The sequence below is a fragment of the Thunnus maccoyii genome, chromosome 23 (assembly GCF_910596095.1).
Source record: "Thunnus maccoyii chromosome 23, fThuMac1.1, whole genome shotgun sequence".
Lineage (NCBI taxonomy): Eukaryota > Metazoa > Chordata > Actinopteri > Scombriformes > Scombridae > Thunnus > Thunnus maccoyii.
In genome coordinates, this window is record NC_056555.1 from 4,598,739 (window position 1) to 4,623,059 (window position 24,321).

A 24,321-nucleotide genomic window follows, 5' to 3' on the forward strand; every position below is an offset into this window, starting at 1 on the left:
GAGAGAGACTTCTTCTCACTCTCCCTATGACACTGTCATCACTGAAATTCATTAAAATATACCTCAGGTCAACCATGTCACAGGACAGGCTGTCTGCACTTACTGTTCTCTCCATTGAGCATGAAGTCAGGAAGTCACTGGATAAAAAATTAGTGATGGCAAGATTTGCTGAGGCCAAAGCTTGCGAGGTCAAATTTTAGTATGGCCATCTAAACTGTGCCTCCCAGCCATACACAATATAGCCTCATGGCATATGACGTACCACAACTTCTAAGAATCTATGGCTATCACAATATCAGATTTTCACTACATGATTATCAGGGCAAAAAGAATTCACAATAACAATATTACGGTGATATATATAGAAAATTTGAAAAGATTAAAATGAAAAAAAATGTTATCAGTCGAATTCATCTTTAACTTTGTTGTGTGTTTTGTCTCTTTTCGGGCAAAATTAATTACACTCAAAATATGAGTGGAGGGAGGTGGAGAGAGAGTCTGTAACCATAACTGTACAAAAGCCTACAAAAAGAACAATTACACTTAATGGATAGTAAAAAGGCAACCAGATGAACTGATAAACAAAAGATCCACAAGGTATGTGTGTGTGTGTGTGTGGGTGGGGTGTTGGTGGAGGGAGACAAAGCGAGAACGGAAAGAAATGATTTAAGAGGCGCTGGATTATGTACACGATGAAATAAACATCAGAGATGCTTTGCCACAAGCAGATACTGCAGGAGCTACTTACTGTGGTGCAACAACCAGTTCCTCCTCTTGACAGGATTGGTGGGGTGGTTGGAGCATTGTTGGGAACCCTTCTGCATCTGCAGCAGCTATCTCAGGGTCACAAGCAATTCGCCCCATAGCCTGAGTGGTGCATCGAACACTGACTAGCCTTCAACTGCGGAAGGGTTCCAACTATGGGCTCTCGTCAGCCACAACCTCTTGAGCTGGTTTAAGCTTCTGCTGCAATCTCCCCAGTGGCTTTCTTAGTTGTTTCGGTTCTAAACCGATCTTCTGCAAGAAATAGTGCATTGATGTTGCCGTGAAACCACAGCAGCCGACTTCCATGGGGAACATGGCTGTGTGCCATCCTTTGACAAGAGTCTCATCGTTCAAATCCTGGTACTTTGCTTGGGTGGTCAGGAGGAAGACGGTGTAATGCTGGTCTGTCTGGAAGAGAGTTCTCTGCAATCTGTGTTATTGTGCCATCCAGTCTTATCACTTTGAAACCTCTGTTGCCCAGGATGCGTTCCATGATGTCAAGCACCTTCCTGTAAAGAGCAAAGATGAGTGTGCAGTGGCCTTCTTGTCTGAGCCGTTCAAGAAGGGCCAACAGAAAGACAGGTTTTCCTGTTACTTGGCTTTTTTCAGTTGGTGAGAAATCGCTAGCCTGTCCCTCCTCCCTGTACACTGTGAGTTCAGCTACTAAGATGGTTTTGGTGCTCCTGGATAACAGAACCATGTCTGGTCTTAGTGAGGTTACTGCCACCTCCTGTGGGGAGACAAGTTGATTGTTCAGGTCCACTTGCATCTCCAAGTCTGATGCCCAATGCAAAATGGAAGGAGGGTTCTTGGCAGTTGTTGCCCCAGGAGCCTTGACACCTTCCCTTTGGAAGTTAATACCCTCGGTTGGTGATGGCTGGTGTTTATTGGCTTTGATCCTCTGCAGGTCCATCCATTTGGCGATTTCTTTAAGGACCTTGTTGTGCCTCCACCTGTATCGGCCTTCTCCCCATGTTTTAGGGCATCTGGTCAAGATGTGATTCAAGGTGCAGATGGTTGCTCTACATTGCTTACAGGATAGGTCTTCTTTGCCCCAGATCTTGAGATTGTCTAGGGTTGGCAAGAGGTCAGCCACAGCACGCAGGAGAAAGGTCAACTTGCCCTGATTGGTACCCCAGAGTTCCTTCCAGGACAGTGATTGCTCGAGAGCCTGATCCCACTGCATCCACTGTTGCCATCTGGCGAGCCCTGCCACTTTTACGTGGTAGTCCTCTTCTGCTGCCTATTGTACCCTCTGCACCACAAGTCCTCTCTTGCCTTTGGTATTGGCCTTGCTCCATTGCTTGGTGTAGTAGTTTCCAAGTCCTAGCCGTCCTTGACAGACAACCCCAAGAATCTCCTGGTGTTTCCAGTAGGCTGGTAGACTGCTCTTGCCTTGGTGGCTTTAAATTCTTCTGTTGTGTTTAGTTAATACCAGTATATCATGACAGCCCTACTCCAGACAATACAGCCACAGCCCAAGATTCCCTTCAGCTGATCAGTTGATTAGGGAGAGAAAGCAAGACAAACTCAACCAATGTAAATGAAAAAAAAAAACATTCAAAGGAGAGGAAGAGAAAGACAGAGACAAAGAAAGACAAAGAAAAAGGCAAAGAAAAAAGGTGAACATTTTTAACAGTGTATTATGTTTATAATTTTTGTGCCTCCATAATTGACCTCTTATTGTCTTGTGTATTATTTTCTCACTTTACTAACACAAGATAGAAGGCAGAAGACCATAAACAACTTCTCTAATTTGGACAGCAGCAGTCAGGTCCAGTAAGGAAATTCTGCCAGAGAACCTGCTGGAAAACCAAGGCAAATGATGACAACCAATGACAGATCTTCTAAGTGAATGGATAATAAAGTACAATCTTATCATACAGAGATCATATTGTTCATGAAAATGAGATTTTATAGTGGGTGCATTTGTTTAACTGAATATGTTTTGCTGGGTTTTTTTTTTTTTTACAGATGCAATTCCAGATGTCTGGACATCATTGTTGTGTGAAGACTGGTGAAGAGAAGTTACAAGTAGGTCTTTCTTAGATAAATAAGGATTGAAAAAGGAGAACAAGGGATGTGGAGGGCCCCATGCCTGTATTTGCCTTAAGCCCCATGCCTGTATTTGCCTTAGGCCCCAAAATGACTAAAGCCACCACTGACCAAACCGCAGCTAAGAGCAGCGTGAATAATGAACTTACATTTGTCAGTTGGTTAAACATTACTCCACTGGGTTGATGATGTTGCCTCATGTCTGCTGGATGTGGAAAGTGACTGTTTATGACAACTTTATAAGGCAATAATATGTTACAGCTGTGTTAACTTGTTTTGGAGTTATTCTGCCTCGTAGTGGCTATAAATCTATCTTCATATACTGTATTTCTCGGTAGACTATATTAAGAACTCAATTAACTATGTGATTTCATAGTAGAGGAGAAAACATAGAAGGCGTGAAATGAGAGAGACCCCCATCTGTGTCATTGAATGACCTCGACAATGAGAGTGAGAGTCCAGGAGGAACTGTCAACAGGCATTGAGGGGAGTGATAGATGGTCCTATTCACATTGCGCACACACAGACATAGACGCATATATATCATACTACTATCTGACATCTCACCCTCAAGCATGCATGTTATGCTATGGTGCACTGATGCACTTATCTCCACGAAATACACACACGTACAGATGTTAGTCTGTGTCCCCACTCGAGGTTAAAAGTTGCTGCTGTGATAAGCACCAAACATCATGTCAACATCAACATGTTTATACGCGATAACAAAATGTGTTGGCTTGACACATGACTGCTGTTTATTGACTGGTTTTTTGCATGAGCACTGTGTAAATAAAACCAGTGTCATCTGCATAGATTATTCATTTAATCTGTCATCACTGATCTAGTGTACATTATATGTTTTCCGTAGACATAAAGACTTACTCTGTGTGTGTATTGCTTTGCCAAAACCAATTCAGCTACATTTTAAAGAAGTGGATGCTATATTAATAGCATATATTAATTCTCTTTGCCTGAAACTCACAGAGACCCAATGGCACCAAATACCACCACAAATCCGTTCCTCCCAACTGCAAAAAAAAAAAAAAAAAAAAAATGCAATGCTTGATTTTTCTCCTTACATTTCTTCTTTGACAAACAGCCAGTAAAAAGTTTGACTTTTCAAACAGCCACAGCAAAAGGCACAAAGGCTTCTTTGCTAAACTCCAGACTAAACAGAACAGAGCTGGGGACAAGTCACTGAGTATAAGTGATGGTGATGTGTGGTGTCATTCTCTGTCCTGCTGCTTCTCAGACACATGTCAAAGTGAAAGCAGAGAACCCAGAGCTGATGTCTCTGTTTTACCCACTCAGATACACAAGAAACAGATGCAACCTCTGCAAAGACACAACAGATGTCTGGTTTACATTTTCACTGATTATGAAGTGCACGTACTAAAATATTCAATATAATTATATGGGATTTTTTGAATAATCTTTGAAATGTGTAATTTAAAGTGTCAGACCTAGCCTGGAATGTACTGCTATGCTGCATAATAAACAAAACAAATGTTTGTAATGTGTCGTATTTTAAGTTATCGTTTCCTTTTCTTCCACTGTGTGTCATGTGATTGACAGGAAACATGATGTAGAGTAAAACAACACTGGGGATATTCAAATTAAGGTATTACATTACATCATTTGGGAGATTTTGTCCAAGGCATGTACATTTATTCCCCACATACACATGCTCAAGGACACTTCTAACTAGCAACCTTCTGATTAATGGACTAACTGCTCTACCGACCGAACTACCACCCCAGCAATCCAAAACTAAGAGAGGAAAACAAAACTCTGACCAAGCTAAACAAGTGTCATGCTTACATTGAAAAGTTCCCGGAATTTAAATCCTGGCATTTAATGGGAATTTTGGTCAAAATGTATTCCCTTTTCATAGGGAAATACCCTTGGGGTACATGTGTGTACATGTTTGTGTGTGTTTTTGTGTGCACCTGTGTATTTACATATTGACAAGGACACCTTCTTCAAACCTTCTGCACGCAATTATCATATCTAAAACTAAAGCCAGCAGCCGCAGTGGTTCAGTAAGTGGCTTTATCAGACATGCAGACCCCTTTTCCCAAATCAGGGAAGAGTGCAGAGTAGCGTTCAACAGGTGGTGTATTGAGTGCAGAAGATAACCTTGACGCGCCTCCTGTGCCTCAAACCACAAAAACAACAATAATGTATGTTAATAAATGTATGTAAGAGTGGTGCAGGATATGTATGAGGGCAGTATGACAGCAGTGAGGTGTGCGGTTGGACTGATGGATGGGTGCAAGGTAGAGGTGAGATTACATCAAGGATCGGCTCTCAGCCCTTTCTTGTTTGCAACGGTGATAGACAGATTGATGGACAAGATCAGGCAGGAGTCTCCGATGACTGTGATGACACTGCGATCTGTAGTGAGAGTAGGGAGCAGGTTGAGGAGAGCCTGGAGAGATGGAGGTATATACTGGGGAGAAGAGGAATGAAAGTCAGTAGGAGCAAGACGGGATACACGGGAGGGAGGACAGCGGATTGGTAAGAATGCAAGGAGTAGAGGTGGCAAAGGTGGATGAGTTTAAATACTAGGGGTCAACTGTTAGAAGTAACAGGGAGTGTGGAAGAGAAGTGAAGAAGATATACAGGCAGGGTGGAGTGGGTGGAGAAGAGTGTCAGGAGTGATCTGCGACAGAAGGGTACCAGCAAGAAAGAAAAGGAAGGTTTACAAGAGGGTAGTGAGACCAGCTGTGTTGTATGGTTTGGAGGCGGTGGCACTGATGAAAAGACAGGAGGCGGAGCTGGAGGTGGCAGAGTTGAAGATGTTGAAGATTTTCGTTGGGAGTGGCGAGGATGGACAAGATTAGGAATGGATACATTATAGGGACAGCTCAAGTTGGATGGTTTGGAGACAAAACGAGATATGTGAGATTGAGATGTTTTGGACATGTGCGGAGGAAAGATGCTGGTTATGTTGGGAAAAGGAGGCTGAAGATGGAGCTGCCAGGCAAGAGGAAAAGAGGAAGGCCAAAGAAGAGGTTTATGGATATGGTGAGGGAAGACATGCAGGTAGTTGGTGCATAAAAGTGGTTGTATATAAAATGACAATAAACACCATTTTATGATTATTTATCTGCAATGACTTCTGGATTCTCAGTCATCTGGTCAGGACAGGACTTTAAATTCTGTTGTTCAGACAAAACAAGACATTTGAGGAAGTCACCTTGGACTCTGGAAAACGGTGATGAGCATTTTTCACTATTTCCTGACATTTGGAAGTATAAATAATCAATGGAGAAAATATGATTGGTCTATAATGAAAAAATGAAAATAAGTAAGGCTGGTTTCTGTCTGATGGCTGAGTAGACTAATCACAGTTGAGCTGTGAAGGTGAAAAGTGTGCGTGGAGAGCAAATGGGAAATGAATTCCCTGAAATGACATTTGCACATACAGTATAATGCCTTCAAAAGGAATCAGTGCTCTTATGTTTTACTGAAATGTTTTTTTGTCAAAGCAGATCAAAAAGCAAATCTGGGATAAAATTGCCATCCATTTCTGCACACGCGCACACACACACACACACACACACACACACACACGTATCAGTTAAGAGAACGAGCTGCACAGTCTCTCAGGTTTTCCATGTTGGTTTATGTTTGTGTTTTAGCATCTCTGGCGCTGCTGTTTAATCATTTATCATTCCCTGTTGTACTTGATCGGAGACCCGCAATTATGTTTGTCAGTAGTGAATTTTAATACCAAACCCACTTTCATCTAAATTTCTCTTACATAATCCTTTTCATATCCACTGCTGCTTTGTCCTGAGAGTGTGCCCTGTTGCCATGGTGATCCATGAGGGGATGGATGCTGTTTGAAGGGCAAATGGGGGGAAAGGCCCAGCAAAAGGGCCTGAATTAGGAACACAGCTGACTGTATCCCTGTGGAGTCTAACCCTGGAGCTCTCCTTCTGTCCTCCCCTCCCTCTCTCTCTCTTACACACATACACACACACACACACACACAGAATCATCCAAAACTACACTTTCATGGTACTAAAATAGAGACACCTACTTGGGGGATGGAGAAACAAAAAGGAGGCATCTAAGAGCAGGTGTTCACCGAAGACGGATTGCCTCACTTTGTGGAGAAAAAGGAGGCCAGGCAAGATTGGGACAAGGTAAGCCCGGTCATCCCTCCCCTCCTTCATCCTCCCTCATCCTCCCCCAAGTCGACTGAGGCTGAAGCTTCTCAATGCCATACTTAAACTTCACCTCCAGTAAAGAAAAACACAGATAGCTAGGTTTGTTCTACAAAAACTTTTCTAGGTCGTCTTTATTATTATTATCAAGGTTTCCACTTCCAATAATACTAGACATGACTCAGGCTATGTGTATTTATTGTAACTTTTTTGTTTAGTGTAGGTTTTTTGACATTGAACAAGTTTTATACTGCATTCAACATTTGATTCCATGACATTTCATTACTACGTCTTACTAGTTGAAATAATTTGTTCATGACATTTCAAATAAGCACACATCACTCACTTTACCTTATTTAATGGAATAATTAGGAATATGAATTGTTTTGAATTTTATTCCAGTATTGGATCGACTGCCATGTTTGCCACCAGTGTTGACACACTTCAACTATCAATAGCATTTAATTAGAGACATCAGAGTCTACAATATGTTGTTCATGTTCTAGTTGTAATTAGTGGGTTTTTTTTCACAGCTTTTATAAGTCAGTGAATGGCAGCACTGCACATGGACACTGTATCATCATCATTAAGTTTGATATGGCAAACTTGTTAGCAAACAGTTGCACATCAACATGTATTTCAAAAATGTGTATATATACACTATAACCAATAATACAACATTTGAAACTATTTAAAGGTACATTATCAGATTTTTTAGCCCCTTTGGTGCAGTGAAACAAGATGAAAACACCAAATTGACTTATCACCTTGTAAAGCTGATATGGCACACTGTATCTGTTAGCAAATATTTGCCTATTTATACATTTAGCAGACATGGAGCAACATTTATTTGGAGCTGTGATTCTGGCCACCCTACAAATGCAAGTCCAACATTCACTCTCCTTTCAGCTCTGTTTTGGCCTCCACCAAATCCTGAGGGAAATATTTGACTCATTAGCTGCTAAATGCTCCACTATGTTGACCAGCTAGTCACTAACTGTGTCTGCTTGATGTTTGGTGCTGAGCAGGCAGTGGGTTTTAGAGCTTTTTCAGTGAAAACAGTGGTCTATTTTGGCTGAAAATGCAGTTACTGAGAGTGATGAGACTGAACCAAACAGTAAAGTTGCGGACTGGAAGACAAAAAAAAGAGCTGAAAGATGCTTTAATGTGTTGTTGAGCTGTGCAGAACTGTAGAGTCGAGTGATAATTCTCTGTGGCTTCATTATAGCGATCCCTTTCACATTACGCATATTCATTTGATAAATTGTTATTATAAATATTTGGATTAAAGCTGCCTGCACGCAGCAAACGCATGGCAGGTTCAGTTTATTTTGCCAAGTGTCCCAGAAACCAACCAGCCCTCCTATGCTGGATCCCTTCCCCCAGGTATGTGAAAACTTTGTTTAACAATAGCTTATAAAGACAATTTAAATTTTTGAGTTCTAGCTCTTGAAACTAGATTTTGACATAGGGCCTTGCTACAAGCCTTAATCTCTGGATTAGGTAATGATGCTGGAACTACCTCAAGATCCTTACCATTTCAGCTGATACTGTGCATCAGTGGTGTATAATCCTAAATTTTTTTTAATCAATTAAACTACCACAAATGAGCTGATACACAGTTAACCTGTGGTTGTCAGGACCTCTGGGAGTCTGGACCCTGGGGCTTTACCAACCTTTCCCAGTTGGTAATCCATCTTTGCATGAGCCAACAGCCTCCAGAGGTCCCAGCCTGTTAGATTCTGACAATTTTTTGGTCAAAAAAGGCTAAAATGTTGCCAGGTTACACTGAAAAATGTCATTGATGAGCACAGCTTTTCAGCCTCAAGTTTCAAGGTCAACCAAGTTGAAATGCAGTAAACTTGGAGCCAACATGCTGCTACACTGGGGAGCCACGTTATTTAACATACTACTGTGAAACCACAGCAGACAATAGAAAATGCTCTACTGTTGCCTGCCTGCTGCTTGCCAGTGTGGTTGTCACTCAAATCAAATAAGGTAAACCTATAAACAGAGGCTGTACAGATAAAATGCTGTAAGCAGAAATCAATTATGACCAAGCTTTGGAGCTAGTCTGTAACAGCCTGATTGAATATACAAATGGTTTGTGCAATTACTTTAAAAGTAACCACGTAAACACAGTCAAGCTTCAACAATGTCTTCACTGAACATCTGTGATCATAAATACACACAAACAGAAGTAGATTTATTTACACAGGACCTCTTTCCCTTTAAGTTCTGCAGGAGGAGGACAGTACAGCCATCAAAAACCATCTGGCGGGTTTTATTTTCACATACTGACCAGGTGGGTGGGCTCTACTCAATAAGAACAGTGTTTATTCAGCAGTCATAAACACCAACTGCTAAGTTGGCGCTCATCATAATTCTCTTCCTGATGTTTCCATCAGTAGATGAAAGACTAAACTTTATTGTATTCATTTGCAAAAACCTTTAAAAGGCAACTTACTGTATATTCTGTTACTACAGTACATCATATAGTCAGGTAAATACTGATTATGTGACCATTCTCACCAATATAAATTCCTTCTTCTGTGTTTAGTTAATGGCTTATTTGTGCCAGGTCTACACTCAGGATTGTATGTCAGGCATGGTCAACCATGTATGTAATAGAGGCATTGAGGAAGTGCGTCCAGTTGAATGGAATGAGTACAGCATGAAGGATAGCATAACCTCTGCTCACCATGCTTCAAATAGAAAAAAGCATTTTAGCACACTCCGCCTGTTTCTGAGGTTATTTATGCGGGTGTGTATGTGTGTGTGTGTTTGAAGAAAAAACAGAACACACTTCTGTATTAGGAATGGACTGTTTGTTATGGATCCATACTTGGATACAAACATCATCTCTGACCCTTGTGTTCTGCCAAAACATGGCCAGGAACCCTGAGTCGAGATTAAGATGTTTATTGGAGGGGAGAGGAGACCCTGATGTACCACTGAGATGGTGGAGGGGAATGTGTGTCTGTGTGTATGTGAGTGTATCCCGAGGAATAGACGAATGTGCCTCCTCAGTCTCTGCTGTTTCTCTCATTCTCCTGTTCCTCTTCATGTATCTGCTGTGGAATAGATAATACAATCAATGTGGAAATTATTGCTAATATAAGAATTTACAGCAGAAATGTTTGCACCCAAATGATGACCAAATGTCTTTGTCATGTTTCACAGTGCTCTCGAAGTACTCAGCTGCTTTAATAATTTGGTGCTCTATATGGCCCATTCTGTTTGGTGAAGAAACCCAAAGACTTGTTATTATTAAACCTCGAAGCATAATGTTACTTAGTTTTATTTTTTTTAGTGTGTTTTTTGTAGTTTAGGATCCTTTTAACTTGTCTTTGAGTATCTTGACATGCAAATTATGAATAAAATGTATTATTATCATTATTATTATTATGGTCATATTGTACTCTACAAGTTAATTTCTGAGCCACATTGCTAAAAAGAAGTTCAAAGAAACAGTGAAATGATCACAGGTTTTAAACAAACCTACCAATTAACCAAACTTATTTGGAAGAGAAATTGAAAGTGAATGGAATAATTGTTGCCCCAACTAGTTTGGAAGTCGACTGTCAACATTTCTGGTGCGCTCACTCTCAGTTTCACCCCCAAATTAAGTGGTTTTGACAATCTTGCTAAAGTGTTGGCTTGTAAACGTGTCGTACTGCTTAACCCTATTTGACATTGTAGCAAAGTTTGTCATTACGTGTGTTTGTCATGTCACAATTATTTGGGTGAGTATAATGTTAACACACAGTATCTGAATAAAACGATAACCAAAACTACAAAAATAAGATTCAGTGAAATGGTGATCAGTGTTGTACAGTATATCTGGTATGTACTAAAGAGACTGCTACATGTAAAGATACAGGTAGTTAGAAGAATTTCTGTCCACACACAATGTTTCCCTGAACATAAAAAGACTGTCTTGTGTACTGTAAATGTGAAGGCTTGCCAGCAAACATTATGCCAGATGGCTTCCTCCTGAAGCATAGCTTACCCATATGTCAATCCACAGTAATAACTCCCATGAGGTTAGCAGAAGGGAGAAAGGTTACACGCTCAGTTATGGGCTTCACCTTTTCAAATCTCCCTGCAGAAGAATTCTGATCTAAGATCAGAGACAGTAGTGAGATTGATATGACACATTTGGACAATTATGACCTGGATTATATTACTTTTAGTTATTTCATCATCATAAAAACAAACACTGAAACGATCAGTGCTTTCCATTGCTTCCCATCAGTTGCCAATAATAAAGAAAGGTTTTGAAAATAATAATATTCATACAAAGAATGATACCTAATGTAGAAATACATGAAAACCATTAACCTGCAGGTTGGCAGATGAGGTGATGAATGATATTTCTTCCTTTTGAATGACAAATTATGAGAAATGATTCTGTCCTTTAAAGTGATTGATCAGCTCAGGTCAAATTGTTGAGTGTCTCATTTGTCATTTCAAGCGGGCGGACGAGGACGGTCATTTGTCCGGTGTCTTATCTCGATCTCTACCAGTCCCCCTACCAGTGTGCTGTACCAAATCTGCCAGCAGCCATTTGCCATCAAAATGTCAGATTTATACTGTGAGCGTGTGTTTGCATGGGAGGATGGCTGGAAGGACTTCCATTCAGTAGCTCAGAGATGAAAAGACTGCATTTTCTATAGCTGAAGTTCTGCAGAACGCTCCAAGGACAAATCTTTGTGCTGTGAGAGAAAATTGCGCACCTTCAACTAAAGGTTCACAACTCAAATTCAATATGTCATGGTCTCCATGGAAGCAAGATAAAAGACTTTTTTTTCTTTTTAAAGCAAAGGCATACAGTACCATCACTTTGACTAAAGCATATTTTTTTGAAATCTTTTCATTCTGGCAAATTTTCAGTTCGAATAGAAAACAATTCAGAAACCTTACATTCACTGTTTTGTGATGAAACTACTTTAATTCAGTTAGAGTAAGGGAACAAAAACTGATGAAAATGTGTGATGTTTTGATGTACAGAAGTCAATATATGCAGCGTATGAGGCAGAACATATTACAATGAATCTCCATCAGATGATGATCAAACAGAAATTGATGAAAATGCTAAAACTTTGATTTCATCTTTTCAAAGCTTTTAAGCGCTGGCAGTAGCTTTTCCATTTAGATTTAGCAATGACAAGCCATGTGAAGTATGTGTTTATTAGTCTGTTGATGCATGAGGTGTTTTGTCTGCCTGCTGCACAGAGCGATGAATAGGCCTTTAGCACAGCACACATTTCAACACAATATGGCATTTTGACTGACATGGATTGCTGATACCCTTCAATGGAACAGTCATTGTTAACAGTATTAATTACACCTGTGCTTTGACAAGTCAAAATGTCTGCTATGAAAGAAACTCATTCAAGTCGGCATAAGCTGCGTGTGCTGTTTTGTGATATGCTTGCTTTTTACCACCGCGTAGACATCGGCTGCGACACTATTCACATATTACATTGCTTATACCTGGATTAAAAGGTACTGTATTGGCATGAAAAGAAAAGACAACCCGGATTGTAAGACATCTGTTTTTGGAACACTTTCTGAGAATTCAACACAATTTCACACTCTTCCCGGATACAAAGAAAAGAGAGTCATCATTCTTGAAGCCTTTCCTCTGGTAAAAGTGAAACATGAAATACTACCATTAAAGCAGAATGTAAATCCTACATTTGCGTATCTCCTCTATCAGTCACATACTGACACACTCTCTTGTCAGGCTCTTGGCAGGTAGCATTTTTCAGACAGTCTTTTGGATTTCTCACACTTTTAGGGCTGACTAACTCTAGAGGACACTCTATAAACTGAAGACACTCACTACCATAGCAACATTAAAGCTACAAACAACCCGCTGGCACATTCCATTCAAAAAGAATATCTCTATCCCCTACATGTAATTGTCTAGATCTCAAATACAAGGTGGACCCCACTTTCCAAATGTAATTTCAGGAAAAAATATTGTCTTATATTTGAGTAGTATATGAGTAGTCCCACTAGGGGGCAGATTAGGGCCTAATCATCCATGGCTGACGCCAGAATATCTTCCTTGTGAACATAAAAATGCCATAATTGCAATTTACCGAGTTTGCTGCTGACATTACTCTCTGATACCGCCCCCACAGGTCATGTGCTGAACTGCATCTTGCGGACGTATAGCATTAATTTCTGAGGACATGCAAGTAACACAGGACACACAAGGTAGTCATAATGCGCATGCAAACATGTAGTTAAAAGCAGGTATATCAGCCTCTTTAGATGTTCCACCTTGAGTGACAGAAGATTGAGAGAGATGTCAATCAACCACAGTCTGTATACACCCACAGTCCTGAGAAGAGGTCTGATCAAGAAAAATAAGTGAAAACACCTGAGAGTGTGCACAATGGGTTTGTAGAAGCTTTAACACCAGAGACTGCACTTGGATCTGAGCCTTTTCGCTTCAGATTATGTCACAGGGTGATGCTGTGTGTGTGTGAGGGGGTGTATGTAATGGCTGGTCCTGGTGGTGGTGCCGTTTTTGGTGGGAACTCTCTGGGCTTTTGGGGGGTTTTACATTGACTTAGAAAGACACTTGAGTTCAGTGTGCTGTGACTGGTGCACTAGGCTCTATAGAGGTGTTTCCACTTGTCTCCTGACAGCTAATTAACAGGTGCAGGGCAGGTGTGCTTGCCGGGAGAGAAACAGAGCTCATAGATGCCGTGATGGAGCAGCGTAGAAGAGACTTGGTGTGCACAGAATGCAACGTAGGAATGAAGGGAAGATACCAGCCTATGGCCTGGTTGCCAAAAAGTAGAGTGTAAAAGTTTATTTAAATTGATCTTTGATTTGTTTTGGTTGCAGTGCATTTAGTTAACAGTTTATTTTGGCTTACCCCTTTTAGTTAACATAGCTAGACTATGATGCAGTAGGAGACTGAGACAGATAAGTCTGTTTTGTTTTCACCCTCTGTATTCACGTTGGAGACGCCACGGGGCGGCCACGTACTGGAGGCCATGCATGCGCTGCAACCACAGCTAAAACAGAACAGCTCTTCTCAGCTGGATTGGACACTGGACTCATTTAATACTGAGGCATTTAATTGCCTTTAGTGTTATTTTATTCCTTCTAAGAGACTTAGACTTTTAACCCATGTATTAAATCTGTTCTTAACTTGTGCTTTAGCTTATAATAAATTAATTTGTTTTTATGCTCACTTTCTGTCTGCATGCTGTTTTGGGTCAGTACAACTGCCCAGTAGAAATTACTGGATTTTTCTTTAAAGTCACATTCCAGACCTGTGACACAAGGTTCCACACTCAGATTTATAAAATAAAAACAAAATTTCCTTCAGTCATTTTTCATTTGCCCTCAAAAGCTGGAGCAATTATTATACCATTTAGAGAGCAACTGCCTCAACAGTTGGCAGCTTCTTTGTATTTCATTTTTTTGTTTTTTTCGATAAAGTCCTTCAGAGCAGAGTCATCATTGCATACAGAGAGGTTGCTTTTTCTGCTTTTGAGATGCCACCATTTTAGCACTGCGATTCACCTCTGTGCCTGTTGCCAAGCAACTCCTGACACTTTAGGGATGCGACGTGAATGCAGGAGCTGCCATGATATTTCCACATTGTTTTGTACTGTGCACCTTAGGTTTTAATGTCATCCAGACAGACTCAAACATGCTCAGCCTTTAGAAATGACAAAATCATGTTTGGTTGTATTCTAGAAAACAAGGGAGATAAAACTGGGGCTGGGCCTGCTTGAACCTGGAGTATGGAGATGATGCAGCAAATTAACAGACTTTAAGTCCCCTTTTGGGAGAAACTACCAACTTCAGTGACACAAACATACAAAAAATGTATTCAGTCATAGAGTATTACCTAACTTGAATTCTAGTATTAGTGGGGTTGTCACTAATCACAAAATATTACAACAGGCACATGTAGCCAGGTTAAAAATACCATATATTGTAATAAAGTTTATGTTAAGCTAAATAATTAACGTTAAAAGATACATCATAAATATGGTTAAAAAAGCTATTTCCTAAAATATTTAAAGGTTCAGTGGAATAAATAAGTTTTAAAAAATATGCAGATGTATAGTATAGATGTAAGTATTAATATTCGTTTTATTTTGAAGAGTTCATGGTCGTAAAAGGAAGTAGTATTCCAGAATAAGTTTAATACCGGTCATTCATTGGTTGAAAAGGGTTGGATCACACAGGTGTACGTAAAGAAAGAGGAAGTAGAGTGTGAGTGAAATTGTGTAACTGGACGGACTGAGCAGCGATGTATCATGGATGTATAGTAAGAGCTGGATAGGGCGCCGCTGCCCAGCCTTGCAGCCAATTTTTCCCAGTGGCCACTCGCGGTATTGCAGCGAAAAATCCCCCTGCGGCCCAAAAAGGATTTTCCCCATAGACCACTATTGTAAAAGAGACGCCTGTAAAACTGTTGACAGGACCCCTCGAACTGCAAACAGCGTCAGTTATGACTCTTTCTGTAATGAACGTTTGATCCATGGAGGCTTATGTTTGTAAAACTTTCCTCGAGCCGAGAAAAGCGATTTAAAAATCAGTGACGTCATCACAATGTAAAGTCTATGGGCCGAGCGGGAGCTCGAGTGCGGGGCCAGCGGGGGAAACACTACTGCGCATATTCAGTGGGCCGTACAACGCGGAAGCAAACCCGGAAGCTAGAAACTTTTTTTGGCGTATGCGCCAGGCGAGCAATTCCTATAGGACTGAAAGGGCGCCATTTTTTGTCCGGTGTCCAGCTCTTGTAATACATCCATGCGATGTATGTGCGGTGTTTACAAACAAATGTGTAGCTGGTGTCGGAGATTATCTACCCGACAGTCTATGCCAGGATACGCATTCTACGTATCTCCAGCGAGCAGCTGGAGATACTTCTACACTAAGTTTGTTGCACAGTTGTTCCAAGTTTGTTTGTTTATTAGCGCATTAGCCGAACGTGTGTTGTTAGCATTCATTAGCACAGTGAATGGATTTACAGCCACTGTGTAGCTAACTCAAAGCTAAAGCTAAAGGCCTTAGTTCGTCGTTTTCGACGTGGAAACCCTGAGGATTTATCGGACAGTGCTATGAGCCACTAAGTCATCGCTCAGAGAGACTTTTCACTACATGGGCCGGACCCGCCATCTTGGGACTTGAGCGTGTATCCTCTTCCTTCCCGGAGACCGAGGTTGGTGTAAACTACATCCTGTTCTTTCCCGGAGACCGAGGCTGGAATAAACTGCTGATTGGAGTCAGACTTCATGACCAAGGTACCACATTTTATTTTTTCGCTCTTTGAGTGAAGCAGCCAAATAGTTTTGGGGCCTCTCTGTTCATTCATTTTTATTTTATTTAAATACCTGCCGGCTTGTGTGTGTGTGCTTGGTGAATGCGGGCCGACGAATTTTGATTGAATTTAAATCAGAGGAAATCTAAATTTCACTTGGAGTATATTGTTTACATTTGGAGAGTTATTGCCGTAACTCAAGTTATTGAAAGAGACTAAATATTATTTTGTTGTTTATATAATAAGTAAATAAGATAAGTTCATTCTTTCTAAAACTGATTCCAGTGTGATGTTTGGTTATTTCTTTCACTAGAGGTATTTATCAGTGGATATCAGTGACAGTTTTGTTTAAAGGAGTGATACACCACTTCAATGCAGTAGTCTAATTCATCAAGTAGATTACAGTGCATAGATTTAATACAAGGGTTAAATAAAAGTTAGCCTAATAAGTGTAATACAGTTCATTAGCAGTGAATAAAGGAACCCAAGACAAATACAAAAGTATATATAAAAAAGAGAGAAACAGAGTAACATCTAAGTATTATTTATTGTACATTAAGTTAGTTGATTTAAAGAACTCAGGGCCCTTCCCTGTTTAGATGAGGGATAGGTGGGCTACACTCAAAAAGACAATTTTCTGTTAAAAAATAACATAAGATAGCCGGCTACATTAGCCATCTTTAGTTGCGACCGCCACATAAAGAGTTACAGTTATGCGTACCAGTAGAAGTTTACAGGATTGTTGTGACTCCAGCTGGCTAGCTGGCTCTTTGTAGCAAATAACAATTGGGTCTAAGAGAGGAATGCATACCAATATAAGCCTCCAGGTGTTGTGTTTGTTAATGAGGCATCCTCTCTGGTTTAAAGAGGTGATGCCAAGGGAGTCGACTGAACCGGTTGATGTCTCGCCAAGAAACACAAACAGCAGGAGCAGATGAGTTAATGAGCGGACTTTCAGTTTCTGCTCTGTCTGTGGTCAAACTGATTATTAAACTGGATGTCAATGCTCTCTTTAGTTGAAGCATCTGGTAGCTGTGTGGGATACCATGTATATTTTTAAAATGCATAATGATGACAATATTGCAAATTATTTTCTGGCCATATCGCCAAGCCCTAGGTGAGTCTTTTCTACTCAAACAATCCTGCCTGATTTTGAGAGTCTTCTAATTTAACTATTATTCATAACATACTACTTACTTAAGTTTGTCAACTTATTAGCTCTGAATTGGGACCTCTAGTATTTGGAGCAATTAGCTTGAGAAGAAGAATGTGTGCAAAAGTAGTTTACACCCAAAAATATTTTGTTTTTCTAGCTATTTTCAAGTTTAGTTGCTTACAAATGTTGAAAAGTAAATTTATTTAACTGATCTAAATGGATTTGGATTTGATGCTATCATACTCCAAACCCTATCTATTAGTCTCTATTAGAAATCTCTGTGGTCCAGCCGCAGGTTTTCTTAAGATATTAAGTGTTGAGTCCTGGACAGAGTGAAGAGAAGCATTTTAATTTGGTTATTGTATTCTGGGGGGAAAAAATCTTTCCTTGTAAAATTTCAAGGTTCCAATTCTTTGAATTTCTCAAAAGATTTCAAGAACAGCAGAAGCTTTGTTCACCCCTTGCAACATAGTGCTAAAGCTTCATCATATACTGAAAGTTTGAAATATTTGAATCTCTTTTTGATATTGAGTTGCCCAATTCATTTTCCATTATTCTTTGTTCCTCATGGCTCTGTCTCTCTATCTCTCTCTCTGTCTCTCTCTCTCTCTCTCTCTCTCTGAGTGAGTGTTATTTCCACACTCAGGAGTCACCATTTGGCCTGGCACAGCTTCACTCTGTAAAACACGGCTGCCTACGAGCTGCATGCGTAGCTGCTGTATTTACCTGCTCTGGCAGCTTGATAGATGTACAGGTAACACGGGCCTGCTGCCGCTTTAAATACTTCAACTACGTCTGCTTGAGAATTCTGCCGGAAAGGATGGACAAGCAGTGTGCCTGAGGTGGAGGGGAGATTCTTGTATACCATGTTTTAGTCAGCTTCTCACACACACACACACACACACACACACACACACACACACACACACACACACAGACAGTTCCCTTTCTGTCTTTTTCTTCCTTTTTTCAATTTCTCTAGCACCAGAGTGGTTTTGTTTTTGACATAAAGTTGCACTATGCAAGAGTTTATTATTAAATTACCTGTTTTACAAGCCTAAGTCTCAGGTAGTGTCTATGATGGATCAAAGAGCTCCATCAAAACATCTTGGGAGCTTGCAGATTGATAATATTTGCTCAAATGAAGAATATGAGAAATGTTTTTTTGTCCTCTTGCAAAGCTTTTTTAATGTAGGAGCCTTTCAAACTCACATTATCCTTTTTCATACTTCGACAACTACATTTGCAAATGCAAAGTGGCTTGGCAGTCAACTCCTCTTCTCTCATATCTCATAGGATTAAACAAAATTTGTGAGTGTGTTGGTACACAGATTGAGTTACCTTTAGACAAAGCCAGACTAGCTGTTTCCCCCTGCTTCTTTTTTACATGCCCGTTGTACAGTCACTGCTCCTCTTCGCTCTATTGTCCACAATGTGTTTTAACAGTTTTCTTGAGACTGTCCTGTGATAACAGTGTTATCTCCAAGATGCCATCTATTCATCAGCTAAGAAAAAGAGGCTTGTTCTAAGCTTTGTGGCAACACAAATACAGAAGGGTTTAAAAGGGGTTTACTAACCTAAGAAGGAGAATTTTCATAAGGCATAAAGGAGCATTTAATTCTTGAGTTTATCTGAATCTTCCACATTTGGAGATACATGTGACTAAGTGTGTTTCCATTTTATGCTAATTTTAAATTTGTGCTTAAAAAAGTGGAAATGCTGGAAATTAACAAATAAAAAAGTTAAGATTTCGTAAAAATGTGGTGGTCTAATGATGTTTTAACAGCTCACTTAAAAAGGGGCTCATGTGCTAAAGAGGCTAACAGTATTTGCAGATTTATGTCTCTCTGGTGCATTCACTTTTCAGGTAGATCAGGTAGGCACATGAGCCACTAGGTTTTTGTCAAATAAAAAGGTTTTAGCATGACACAATGTCAAAATGTTAAACATGAAGGAGAGAATGCATTTACATTTACTAATGTACATAGTCACTTTCCTTCAATCTCAGTCAGACAGAAATACCTCTGAAAAGGTCTCGGCCCTCAGGAACATCTTTGAGTCAGAGGTGAAGGCAAAGCTGACAGATTGAATTTGGGATTTCTATGCACAAACAAGACCTGTCTGACCCTGAAGGTAACAAGGAAAACCGTCGGTCTCACTGTGACATGCAAACATGCAAAGCAGGAATGAACAGATCTAGTGCTAAATGATTTGAGAGAACATTCTTATTGAGGTTAATATAAAGGTGAAGGGTCAACTAATTCTGTAAGAGATGCTTGCTTCTATTAAGCTTTGAGCTCCAGCTGAACAATCTCCTGACTCCCTAAACTACCTGGGTGTTTTAGATGCCATTTCCTTCACCCTTCTCTTTCATAAGGTGTCATCAGAGAAACAGGAATATTTACTCATATAGTTTATATAGGCTTTGCTGTTACATCAGAAATCTCAGAGCAACCACATCTGGTATTAGGAGGGCCCAGCAGACAACTGACTGTATTAAAGATAAGAAAAATCTTTTTAGGTGGGGTTTTAAGCTGTTTATTACCTCTGTCATGGCTTTGGTTTGTTTGGTTTGTGGCTTTAGGATTAAGGTTTAGGTCAGGGTTAACATTAGATATATAGTGGTGAGGGTTGAGTGTAAGCCTAGAGTTAGGGCTGAGGGAAAAAGCCTTTCCAGAAATGTTCCATCCCTCCGTTGTTTTCGTGGCTTATCTGGATCTGAGTTGCACTGCCAGTAGGCTAAGTGGGTGTTGAGACTGAGTGCAGCTCTGCCCAAAAAAATGCAAGGGGCTGCGTTGGTGTGGGCATGTTACTCCAGGTACTTTGAGAAGATGAGACACGATCCAGGAAGTGCAGTTTGACCAACAGTTCAATGAGTTTGAAGGCTTTTGACACAGAAAAATCTGCAAAATGGTTTATAATGCAGTCATTCTATCTGTTGTTGCTTGATTAGCATGTTTGATTGGCCAGTGCAGCCAGATGATGTCACATTTGTGATTTGGCAAAAGTTGAGCCTGTTTTTACTTTTTTGCCAGACAACCATTTATTTTTTTACCACAGCCCTTTGCCTTGGCATCTCTGCCACAATAATGGAGTGGTGCCACTCAGATGAATAGGAGGCTGTGTTTTTTTTTTTACACAGTACTGTTATCTGTCTGAACACAGCCTAAAGCTGGGCAGACACTGCATTTTTAATAGTCTTGTATGTTTTCTTAACTCTCACTACATATTTTAATCATCCTTTGCTGCAACTTTTATGCTTACATTGGATCAATCGACCAATAATGATATGGCACTCACACCAAACGCAAGCACAGAACAGTTTTATCGGAGACTGTCCTCCCAAGAAAAACGACACAACAGTAACAGGTAATGTCACTCACCCAACCTATAGTTACGTTTGAGTGGCAGATGCTGTAATAATCATGACCCGGAGCAGTGGTACAGTTCACCTGACTTATACGGTACATATGTTGTCATTTTTTCCTTATTCAGGGGAGGAGGGGTGGATGGAGCCATTAACCCAACAGTGGACTTTGCTGTTTCCCATTTCCAACCACAAGTGTCACATTTCCAACTGCAAGTCGGGACAGTTTTTTTTAAAAACAGTAACTAGGATTGTTCCCAAACCTCTACCCCATGGTTATTATGGTAGCCATGACCAGGAGGGTCACCTAACTCAAAGGACGTAGTAACTTAAACTCACACCAGATGTTTCATAATCTTAACAAGGCTATTCTGAGATGAGTCAGGAGTGATCAATTCAGGATTAAAATCTGGCTTAATCCATACAGAGTCTGCCCAGTTTAAGGAAGGCGTCCTTCTCTCTAGCAGCGTCTTCCAGCTCCACCTGGAGGATGCCACAATAATGACATGATAGATGGTTGATGAAATCCCTCAAGTGTGTTCTTGGTCTGCACCCAGGGTCTCCTCCTTGGATTCAGAAGGGTGGCGTCTTGGAGGCTTACTGATCAGATGCCCAAACCACCTCAGGTGACTCCTTTAGCTCACTCCAAGTGAGCTCCCTTCAGATGTCTGAGCTCCTCACCCTGTCTCTAAGAGTGAGCCCAGACATAAAGGATGATGTGAAGGAAACTCATTTTGGCTGCTTGTATCCACGATCTCATTTTTTCGGTCAGTACCTCAGGCTCATGACCTTAACCTTCAGGCTGAGCTTCCTTTCCACCACATCTGTCAGATACAATGCCAGATACAATGCCTGTGTTACTGCTGACACAACACCAGCCGGTGAATACTGCTTTCCATTTTACCTTCACTTGTGAACAGGATACACGGATTCATGAATTACTCCACTTGGGGCAGCAACTCACTCCCATTCTATTGTTTTCCAGAAGAGTACCATGGCCTCACACTTACTACTGGAAGAGAGTCAGCACCACTGAGTGTGTGTTTTTGTAGTGAGTGCACAGTTCTCGCAGGCTTGGATTTGAATGTTCTCTACTATTGTATCATGTCACGGATGAGTCACATCCCCGTGACTACAATTTGGGCGATTGCCATGTTTTCATTGCAGCTGAACTGTTACATTCTCCTCTTACAAAGCTGATGACCTCTGTGCTCAAGCAGCCCTCTCAACCCCTCTGTGGATAAACTGAAAAACACAAGTGCAGTTTCTCTTCGCGCTTTAAAAGCTGACATTTTGGAGATAGGAGCTTTCCCCATGACACCGGCAGGATGTGATGCGTGCCCGAGATATTTCTGAGTCACATTCCTACCACTATCATCCCACTCACACCCAGACGGACGCTTTCAGCTGCAAGCTTGATGCCAGAGACACTCAGCTCTCAGACGCTGGTAATCAAATGATGCTAATGAAACAAAGAAGCCTGCAGTGCCCCAGGCCCCGCGCCGACCCGCTTCAGCTGATAACATAACCAATCATTTCATGGCAGTTTGAACATGCAGAAGCCCAGTAGCCATGAGCAGGGCAAGTAGCCTTGGCAAAGATTTTGGATCAATCTATCTGATATTAGGGCCTTAAGCACAAAGCTTAAGACTTTGCCTTCCTCGTCTTCACTGGTTATATTCCTTTTTTATAGTATTAGTGGACATTTGTACAGGTAATTAACTAAATCTAAAATTAAAGTTAAACCAAATGAAGCCATGAATCATCTGTTTGAGTGATCTCATTATGCCAGCTGCCACTGCATTTCAGCTGATTATTATCCAGAGAAGACAAGTGCTCTGACAGCTGTAGTAAGAAGGAACATAACTGGCTCTGTGTCCAATTTAGCCCCAAGAGCACTGTATATCTACATTGTTATTTGCTTGTTATTTCTTTAATGAATGTGTTTTTGGCTGCAATGTTTAATGGTTGCTTTTATATCAAAGTAAGAGAGGTAAAATGTAGAAAAGGAAACCATATTAGACCCTGGAGCCTACAGGCAGCATCACTTGACTACTGCAAAATCTAGATCAGTAAAAATATGTTAGAGTGCTTTCTATGTTATGCATGTGGTAGCAATCTGTCTGACAGACTAACCAGAGACCAGTGTAAGCCTGGCTGACACTGATCGTTTACCTCTTTGTAAGACTTTCTTTTGTTTAATGACCTTAAAATAAATGGTTTCCCAGTTGAGAGACTATGTAACTCTTGCTGAACAGCTGCTACTGTGGTCACGTGTAGCAATTAAAGGATGATGTCATATTAAATTTGCCTTTACTTTCCAAGATTGGATCACTTGCTTTAAAGACGTCATCATTAGGCGACCCAACTGGCAGTGGATGGGACCACAGGCAGGAAATGACAAACATGTCTCCTGTTCAAGTGTCTTTACCTAAATGTTTATCTGTGATATGCTAAAATTTAAACTTAACAGCAGCATAAGAAGAAAACAATCATAAAGTCACAAAATGGATTAAGTAATGTCAGTTTTACAGCAATATCTACCTTAACATTAGCCACCATAAGCTACTGGTCATACCAGACCAATAAAACTAGCAATAAAACACCTGAGTTCAAGGGGGGGTGTTTTATCTCTTATGTCAATATGTTACATATAGTCTCACTTCAAGGTATATTTTAAACCCTCTTACCCTACTTTTAAGAGTGCTTTTGGTGTCAATTTTATGTATGTGTATGTCATGTATATTTGTTGCTCCTTACTTTATTACTGTATTTTAAGTACTATGACATTATACTTGTTATATTAGAATGGCTTGAGACCATATAGAAAATAATACCAGGAATAGAGTCAAAATAACAAGGACATTGGAAGCTGTGAGTGTATATGTGTGAGTCATCCTGAATGTTCTCTAGGTACAGAGCAGAGGTGCTGTCTAAAACACCTAGCTCTTCACTGAAACCCATGTGACAAATCCAGTAGGAGCTTTGAAACTGATAAACATCAACAGCAGAAACGTTAACCGGATTACCACCAGCCAACAATCGTGAGATGAGTAAGACTGCAGGTGCTAGACCTGGCAACCGCCTCAGCCTCACATACATAATGTCAGTGGTCCTATGTAGCTGAACGCAGAGTGAGTGGCTGATGCTGCGAGGACACCATTATAGATACACGTTTTCATGAATGTAGGTGATGTTGATCCTTATATATGGGATGATGAATCTGATATAATGTTTGTATATAAAATAAAGTTGGGGTTTTTTAACGAATATTTGTTTCATACAAATATTTCAAAAAGTATTTGTTTTTAGGAAGAAAAAAAAACATGAAATACCAGCTTGGTTGGTTACATCTCTATCTCTGTCATGGTGTAGCAGGGATGAGTGGACCCAAATGCAAAGACCAGAAAGCAGGGCTGAAGTAAAACGCTTTTATTCGGTGTGAGCACCTAAACAAAAGCTGACGGAACAGAGAGTGCAGGCATAC

At 40.5% G+C, this 24,321-nt stretch overlaps 2 long non-coding RNA genes across 3 annotated transcripts in view; both read left to right on the forward strand.

The window, feature by feature from the left end:
* Positions 1–2,489: 2,489 nt before the first annotated feature.
* On the forward strand, positions 2,490–4,334 carry LOC121890966. Its single transcript, XR_006093994.1, has 3 exons — positions 2,490–2,632; positions 2,740–2,799; positions 3,200–4,334. It is a non-coding gene; the product is annotated as an uncharacterized LOC121890966 (long non-coding RNA).
* An 11,390-nt stretch (positions 4,335–15,724) lies between these two features.
* The window catches only part of LOC121890475, a 37,417-nt gene continuing 28,820 nt past the window's right edge, over positions 15,725–24,321 (forward strand). For both annotated transcript variants that reach the window (XR_006093807.1, XR_006093806.1), the window contains exon 1: positions 15,725–16,294. This is a non-coding gene — a long non-coding RNA (uncharacterized LOC121890475). The remainder of the gene's footprint in view (positions 16,295–24,321) is intronic.